Raw genomic sequence first — 7271 nt, 5'->3', positions numbered from 1 at the left:
GAGAGTATCTGGCACACAGTAGGTGCCCAATAAATGTGCATCAAAAGGTTAATACTGAATGCATGAACAAAGGTATAGTAAGGCAAATTCTGACCAGATTTAATGGTGGCCTTTTCTAGGGGCTTACCTGATATTAGCCAATGGAATGTATATCTAATAACTACAATTCATTAGTAGAGGAGGTATTTTCAGCAGGTCTCCCTGGCTTCTGTTGGAGACGGGGCTAGGTTAGAACCCTAACTGATCACTGGGCAGTAGATGGAATGTAATTTCAAGGACTTTAAGCAAGGATTGGCAAACAAACAAATGCCCCTGCCCCTCACTTGCCTTTCCAGAGGCCCCAGGAGGTATCCAGAAAGAAATGCCAGAGAATCTCAGTAGCCTTTCCTGGGCTTCATGTGCTACAGGTGCTGCTTCAGAAGTGTCGTACCTGTGGAACGACATCAACTTTGGATTCAGAGCCAAAGAACTTAAGCCATTGGCTTGGGTCTCTTCCTGCTGTGTGAACTTGGGGAAGTATTTAATCTCTTTGAACCTCAGGTTTCTCCTCATCTTTAGAACTGGTTTAAGAATACAAGCCAGGTATACCTGGTCTGAGGTTCAAATGCAGGGACAAACCCAAAAGCACCTTGTGGACTCTAAAGGCTGCCCTCAGATAAAGTGTGTTCTGATGCTGCCCTTGTCAGCTGATCCCATGGTGCCCAGGCCAAACACAGCTCCTCCCTGGGCAGGCACTGGGGACCCAGGATGCTGCCAGAGCCTGGCTGTACTCAGCAGAAGGTGGCAGAGCCAGGCGCTTCCTGCTGGGATGAGGATTCAGATACCTTGTAGCTCAAGGATTTTTGGCTGAAGGGAAAGACAGGTAGGAGACTGAGCAGGAAATGGCCCTGGGACATAGCGGGTGCCTGTTAGCGGGCAGGGTCAGGAACTCCGGCTTTGAGTATGCAAGCAGAAGGGCCCAGCCAAACCCCAAACCATTATCCCGCCAGAGCCAGGAAACTGAATCAGAGGCAACCAGGAAGAAGCCTGAGGTTAACCTCATGCAGACTGCAGGCCATGGCAAGGAAGGGGTTGGGGTGGCCTGGGGTCTGGGCAGGGCCTGGGTGGGTATCTGATGACCCCCTGAATGAGGAGCTAAAGTCATTAGGGGGTGGGCAGTGACTAGGCAGCCTGAGGCCCAGGTCAGCTGCAGGGCAGCCCTGGGGAAAGAGACCATGTTTCCCGACAAGGGCCCCCAGCCCCCAGTGAAGGCACCCTCTACCAGAGCAGCACTTTTGTCTCTTGGTTTCCTGGGCCGGTTTCCTGGGCCAGTTTCTGGGAAGGGGGGTGACCAGGCTCTGCCGCCCTGGATGCTGGGACTGCTGAGGGAACAAAGTGGACTGTGCCAGCCTGGAAGGCCCCCTGGCAAAGTAAGGAACCACAGAGAGGCTCGCTCCCAAAGCCCTGCCGGGGCTGTGGCAGCTGTGGTCCCATCCCTGGTCTGGGACCACAGGGAAGCCCACAGGTTGACCCCCATGGCCCTGTGTAGAGTCCACGTGGATGCAGCTCAGGAACTGGGTGGCCGTGGGGCAGAAGAGGTTATGGATTGGGGAGTGGAGAAGGCTGGGTCAAGGGAGTTGTTGGGTGAATTTCTGGAGGATGGCTGGGTGAGAATTCCATGTTGGACTCCAGCCTCTCTGGTCCACAGGCCCCATCACTGCCCTGAGGTCCTGGACTCCTGCCCCAGCCTCTCCTTATATGTGTGCACCTAGTGAGGTCTGTGAGGGCTGGAAACTCATCCTCATCCACTCATTCATTTCCCCTTTGATTGCTAGACACTGAGCACAAAATGGTGAGCAGAAGAGCCAGTGGGTGAGACAGGTATTATCCAAACAACCACACAAATAAGTGTCTAATCATAAAATGTAAATAGATGTAGGAAGATACAAGTGCTGTGAGAGCTTCTAATAGGGGATTAGGATGCAGGGTGCATTAGGCCCCCAGGATGCAGGGCCTTGCAGGCCTTCAGAATGATTAAGGCAGAGGAAGCCATAAGATGGTTTCAAGCAGTGTGGCATGGTCTATTCCTCTCCCTTATTCAATGCTGCCAACAAGGATGAACAGTTTTCATTGATCAACTACCTGTTATGTGTGAGGTACTCTATAAAAATGCAATTTCATTCAACCCTACAACAACCCCATGAGCTAGGTGCTAATATCCTCTTTTTTTTTTTCTTAGAGAAACATAAAATTTGGCCAAGGTCACAGCAGCTGGGAAGTGGCAGAGCCTGGATTTGAACCCAGGTCTGGGTGTTTTCAAAGCCCACACTTTTGTCACATCACACCCTAGTGACAGATACTTGTTGCGCCAACAGACAGCTTATGCCAGCCTGGGGTTGAAGGTCCCCAGGGCCTTAGCATCCTCTGCCTTATTCCCCTCAGAAGGACTGTTTAGTCTGGCACTGGATAGCAGGTGTGCCTATGACAGATTTCTACTCTCTTGGCCCTGTTCCTAACCTTGAATCCACCATGAAAGGAGGAAGCCTCTCCTGGGCAATGTGCCCACCATCTGGGCCTCTGGGAACGGCCCTTCTTGACTACCAGTCCTCCCATTGGCTTCCTTTGGCTTGGACCCTTTGTAACCCATATGTTTTCACCCTGCCTGCCTTTTGGGCATCTCCCAGGCCCCCGGTTAATTATTGGCCCAGGTGACATCTGGGCACTGATCACTCCAGCTGGTAACAGGCTTTAGCATCATTTTTATCTTGCCTGATGTGACCTTCTTGGATGAAGAGGCTGGAAATTTGTTCTCCTCACACCCAGCCAGACACCCAGGGGAGGTTATCCAGGCCTGGCTAGGATTGTGTGGGCAAGGCTGGATCAGGACCACTAAATGTGACATCTACAGGTTCAACACACTCTAGTGATTCTGGAGAGACAAGCCAAAGGCTGAGGAGTGGAAGGAGCAGAGCCCTCCTCCTGAGTGTGATGTTTGGGAGAGCCTCAAAGAGGCATCATGATCAGAGTGTACTGAGGGTGCTTAATCTGTGCTGGTTTTCCTAAAATGAGCTCCATGCCCACAGGCAAGAAGCCCACTCTGACAGTCTACTTACCCAAAGAAGAGCTTCAGGCTTGAAGGGAATTTGGCCCAAGGCCTGTGTTATGTTCAGAGTATTTTTCTATAGCAGCAACAACAAAAACATCCTGGGGAAGGGGTAGAAATCTGATTTCCAGAGTTGCTGCATTATGTCATTTTAAATGTCTAGTTTTAACAACAACAAAAAAATTACAAGGCATGTAAAAATACAAGAAAGTATGGGCCCTATGTAGGGGAAAGAAGCAATCAATAGAAACTATCCCTGAGGAAGCCCAGACATTGGACTTATTAGGCAAAGACTTTAAATCAGGTATTTAAAATGTGTTCAGAGACTAAAGGAAACCATGTCTAAAGAACTAAAGGAAAATATGAGAACAAGTCTCACCAAACAGAGAATATCAACAAAGATGTAGAAATTATAAAAAAGGAATCAAATAGAAATTTTGCATTTGAAAATTAGAATAACTAAATGAGAATTTCCCCACAAGGGCTCAATAGTAGATTTAAACATCAAGAAGAAAGAATCAATGAATTTGAAGATAAATTCATTGAGATTATTCATACTGAATAACAGAAAGAATGAAGAAAAATGAACAGAGACCAATGGGACATCAACAAACATACCAGCATATGCATAGTAGGAGTCCAAAAAGGAAAAGAGAGAGAAACAAAAGAGTATAAAGAATTTTTGAAGAAATAATGTTTGAAACTTTCCAAATTTGATGAAAAACATTCACCTGCACAACCAAGAAGCTCAGCAAAGTTTCAAAAGCCAGAGACTCTTGAAAGCATTAAGAGAGAAGTGACATATGGTACCAGGAATCTGCAATAAGGTTAACAGCTGATTTTTCATCAGAAATCATGAAGTCCACACCTTAGGCTACAAAAGAAGGCTCATTAAATTTAAGAGGATAGAAGTTATATCAAGCGTTTTTTCTGACCACAATGATATAAAACTAGAAATCAATTACAGGAAGAAAAATGGGAAAAGCACAAACACGTGGAGACTAAACATGCTACTAAAAAACCAATGGGCCAGTGAATAAGTCAAATTGGAAATCAGAAAATACCTCGAGACAAATGAAAATGGAAACACAACTTTCCAAAATCTATGGGATACAGCAAAAGCAGTTCAAAGAAGGAAGTTTATAGGAATAGAGGCCTATCTCAAGAAACAAGAAAAATCTCAAATAAACAACCTAACCTACCATCTAAAGGAATTAGAAAAAGAAAAATAAAGAAATCATGAAGTCTGGAAGACAGTGAGATGACCTATTCAAAATGCTGAAAGAAAAACTGTCAACCAAGAATTCTATATGCAGCAAAACTATCCTTCAAATCTGAAGGCAAAATTAAAACATCCCCAGATAAATAAAAACTGAGAGAGTTTGTCATGAAGCAGATCTGACCTACAAGAAATACCAAGAGACTTCTTCAGGCTGAAATAAAAATATAATAGATAGTAACTTGAATCCACATGAAGAAATAAAGAGCACCAGTAAAGGTAACTACACTGGTAAATATACCAGTGTATATTTACAGTATACACTGTAGACAAAAGACAGTATGAGTGTATTTTTTTTCCTAATTGATTTAAAAGAAAACTGAACAAAGCAATAATTATAAATCTATGTTGGTGGATAAAAAATGTATTTAAAAAGATGTAATTTGTGATAATTACAGCATAAAGTAGGGGGAAAAATGGAGCTATATAGGAGGAAAGTTTTTGTGTACCATCAAAATTAAGTTGATTGTTAATCTAAACTGATTGTTGTAAGTTAAGATGCTAATGGTACTCCCCAGGGCAACCACTAAGAAAACAACCAAAAATACATAATAAAAGAAATGACAAGGGAATTAAAATGGCATACCTGAGTACTTTTCTATAAAAGCCTCACTCACACTCCAGCTGTCAGTGAAAAATTGGGGAGACTTAACTGCCTGAGGAGGAAAGAGGTACACATTGTCCTTGCCCCTTGACCTCATGCTCTACTCATCCCTTAAGATAAAATACCCAGTGTTCCTTAGTTTTCCAAGCACTTCCCAGATAAGACCATGTTTCTTCCTCACAGAAGCACTGTGAGGCAGGCTTTATAGTATGAGTTTTATGAGTGAGGGCTTTGAGGCTCAAAGAGGTGAGGAAAGCAGCCCAAGGATGCACAGCCAGTAAGTATGAAAGGTGGGACTAAAATTAAGTCTGTCTTATTCAAGTACAGGGCTCTTTCCTCCATAGTGAAACTCAGCACTTGGCATCAGAGATGCCAGCTTCCTTTTCCTTTGTTCCTTTTCCTACGTTTTAATTATAGAAAATATCAAACAGATGCCAAAGCAAAGAGGTAGTAAAATGAACCTCCTTGTACCCATCACTCAGCTTCAACAATTGTGTCCAGTCTTGACCCATCTGTATCTCCACACACTATCCCCTGTCTTCCCTCCCATTCTTTTGAAGCAAACCCCAAATATATCTTTTGAAATGAACAATTTTCAGTATGTGTCTTTAAAAGGCAAGGATTTGTTTTTAGAAACATAACCACAATGCTCTTACCACTTCTGAAAAAATTAATACTTCCTTAATATCATCAAATATCTGTTAGTGTTTCCATTTCTCTCTCTTAAATTTCTTTAGCGTTTGTTTGAATATGGACCCAAATATCATTTATACATTGCAATTGGTTGATATGCCTTTTAAGCCTCTTTTCATCCACAGGACTCTATAGGACCCCTTCCCCTGATCTCTTCCCCCCAGTAGTTTATTTGCTGGAAAAAACTGGTTCATTTTTCCTGTAGAGTTTCCTGGAATCTGGATTTTGCTGATTGCAGTGCTATAGTGTCACTAGTGTGTTCCTCTGACACCCACATTTCCATAAATTGAATATAAATGATATTATATATTTTTATCTTTAAAATTTAGTAACAGCTTAAACGTATTCTCCTATACTAGGAGAATAATCGCATAATGATGGTTAATTGTTACCATGGAATTTTATGCATTTATCAGTAATCATAATTTTCAAAGAATTTTGAGGGATATGGGGAATGCTTATCATATAGCATTAAGGGGAAAAAGCAGGAGTAAAAAATATATACTTTATGCCATATATCTATAGAGAGAAAAAAGGTTGGCGGGAACCACTAATTGCAAGGAAAAACAATTATGTTAATAGAGGCTATAACTAAGGATTAGAATTATGGGGGATTTATTTTCTTTCTTTATTCTTTCTATATTTTCTAATTCCTAATAATATGTTCACATTTCTTTTATAATCAGAAAATTTTTTTTTAATATTTTGTAAAACCTTCTTCTGTGTGTAAAGTTGTGATTTTCCTGAAGTCATCCACAGGACCACAAAATGTTACCTTCTGCAACAAGATCTAAGATCTAAACAAACAAAGCAGTTTGACCAACTGAACAAGTTACTGGTAAGTTACTGGTTGGTCACTGGTTGTTTGATGTCTCTGAATGGTCATTTTGGTCACAAAGACCAGTTTGCCGGTCACAGGGGCACAGCAGGAGTGGAGAACAGTTCATCAGGAAGGCCAGCAGGGCAGACTCTTTAGCTTAGCTGGCCTGGCTGGTGGACTTGGGTCTTCAGAAAGCCCAGTCCCACTGCCCTGTGCCCTCCTCCAAATCACGCACCACAAGACATCACACACACACAACCACAGAGACATGATCTCCCCGGCAGTGAGGACAACGAGGGACAACTACAGGTACCTTGAGCAGGGCTAGACCAGGGCAGCAGCCCACCGTCGGAGGCATGCCTACGTGTCCCTCCCCCCGGGCAACAGGACCAGACTGCAGGTCTGACCCAGACAGAGGAGAAGTGAGAATTCTATTTCTGATTTCTACCTTTTCCTTCCTGGTCTAGCTCAAGCCATAGGCATCAGATATTGATCTATAAGAAAAGAAGATTCAATTTTAGATCTTGGTGGCCCTTTTCCCACTCTGACATGCTAATCTTTTCTGGGATCAGTTTCCTCCAAAGTTCATGGGCCATTTGAACTATACCAAAGAGAGAGATTTTTTGCTTCCTAGTTCCTAAGTAATCATTTAAACTATGTCCTCATATGTATACCATCGGATTGTGGCACAGATGTCTCTGTCTCTGTCTCTCTCTTTCTCCCTCTCTCTCTCTCTCTCACTCACACACACACACACAAACACACACACAGGCTGTGAGAGCCACACTACAAC

This window comes from Balaenoptera physalus (genome assembly GCF_965194825.1).
Source record: "Balaenoptera physalus genome assembly, chromosome: 1".
Classification (NCBI taxonomy): domain Eukaryota; kingdom Metazoa; phylum Chordata; class Mammalia; order Artiodactyla; family Balaenopteridae; genus Balaenoptera; species Balaenoptera physalus.
This window is presented reverse-complemented; position numbering follows the sequence as displayed.